Below are 1,927 nucleotides of genomic sequence, written 5' to 3'. Positions count from 1 at the left end.
CCATTGTTTTTAGGCTTCTATTTTGTCCTGTGCACTCTGCCTATCCTGTACTGATACACCTCACTGCTACTGGAGTAGAGCGAGCAGTGTCGCTTTATGTGCAATATATTCCCCATAGAGCTGAATCTCAGGGGCACGTAGGTGGGGTTAGCACATTTACATACACAATTTACTTAATTTACTAAGCTCTGGAGCAATTGCACTTACAGAGTGCAACTGCACTTTGCAAAGTGCACAGTCTAGTTGCCTTTAGTAAATTAACCCCACAGTGTCTTAATAGAACACGCACACAATAGAATTCCAACTGTAGCTGGCTCTCCAGGGGCACATGCACCATAGGCTTTTCCTTCCAAATCTAACCCCCCGACCGGCCAGTGCAGCCCTCCATCCCTGCCAGCTAGAGAGCCCTTCAAGGTTTTCTTAGGGAGAACTGCCTCTCAGGTAGCAGCCTCCACCAATACTTGCCCTTTCAGACCCCCCATCAACCCGGCGGATTTGCATGGCCTTACCCTGTCTACTCTCAGGGCAGTACCAGCTCCTCCTACCGGATCGCCGACAGAGATGGCACTTACACCAGCCAGCCAGAAGGCCAGACTAGAACTCTGCAAAAAGACCAGACCAAGTACAGCCACCCATCCTCACCAGGAGCACCCTTCCAGATGGCTCAGACTCGACCATGGGCCGGCCCCCAGTATCTGTCGGGCAGCACGGCGTAGTCACTGCTGAAACCATCCTTCCAGGTGCAATGACATCATTGGATTGCATCCACCCTCCCCATGTAGGAGGTGCTTCAGCGCTCCGCTGACAACTGATAAGAACAGATACCACACTTGGTCTTAGCCAAAAGGCTGAGAAGCGACAGGGAAGACACCACGATCAGCACGGCCAGAGCATAGGGGATGACACCATTGTAACTAGTAAATCATAGTAGTGATATACAGATATATGACTGATGGTAGAATCCTGAAGCTCAGGGTCCTCTGTTGGGACTGAATAGCATACAGAATGATCCCAGTCCCCAGTGCGAGGACATGTTCTGTCACATTATAAAGAAGTGACAAGCAGTTCCAGTCATCATGAAGTCACTAGAGGAGGAGGGATTCAGGAAAATGATCTTGCCCAATAGGAAGAGCAGCCATAGCTGATTCGGGCATTGTGGTGGGGTGATGTGCAGGGCCCCCCTCTGCCTATAGAGTAGGGGAGGAGTGTGGAGGGGCCGTGTCACTCTTCTACATGTTACAATGGCATTGCTAGTTCATCTCATGCAAGCAATCACATCACACACAAATATCAATATAAATCTGTCATGACTGAAATACAGGAGCTGCTTCTGCTGAATTACTTCTAAAAATGCTAGTTTTCTGGCTATTATTATAGCTTGTGACATACTACTGGCTTCTGTGCTTTCGGAAGGCGCTGACCTGCCACAGGCGTGCTACGTGTTTCACTCAGGTTTTCGATAAATGTAACAAATACAGATTTCTGTGGATATTACACACATCTCTGCCTTTGTACATAATAAATAGCCCTGTAGATGTGATCACATTGGGCTTGTTATCCTGGAACTGCTCCCTTTTATTTAGGCACTACACACAAACCACACGTGTGCGCCTCCCACTGCTTCTGCCGCCATATTCCAACTCTCTAGAATACCCTCCCTCTCTGATTGAGACCATCAGTGCTGTGCTGTACAAGACACCCCTAGCATTCCTTTAGACAGGAATGCTCCTTGCTTGTCCCTACATGCCAATGGACAGTTAGTTCAGGGCTCCTTTACACAATCACAGTTGAGCTGTGATAATTTGCATTGATCAATGCAGGCTCAATGCAAGGAAGAATTTATTTTTTTCCTTATTGTTTTCTACACACCATATACATCTGCGGTGGTGTGTGCTGCATAAAAATAGAGCATGTATGTATTTATTTA

The 1,927-nt window shown here is 47.5% G+C and overlaps 1 pseudogene; it reads right to left on the bottom strand.

Moving 5' to 3' along the window:
* Window positions 1–753: 753 nt before the first annotated feature.
* On the bottom strand, window positions 754–860 carry LOC120914693 (annotated as a pseudogene).
* Window positions 861–1,927: the final 1,067 nt, after the last annotated feature.

Source organism: Rana temporaria, chromosome 9 (genome assembly GCF_905171775.1).
Source record: "Rana temporaria chromosome 9, aRanTem1.1, whole genome shotgun sequence".
NCBI classification, from domain to species: Eukaryota; Metazoa; Chordata; class Amphibia; order Anura; family Ranidae; genus Rana; species Rana temporaria.
Note: the sequence above shows the minus strand (reverse complement) of the source record. Positions and strands in the feature narration are given on the sequence as shown.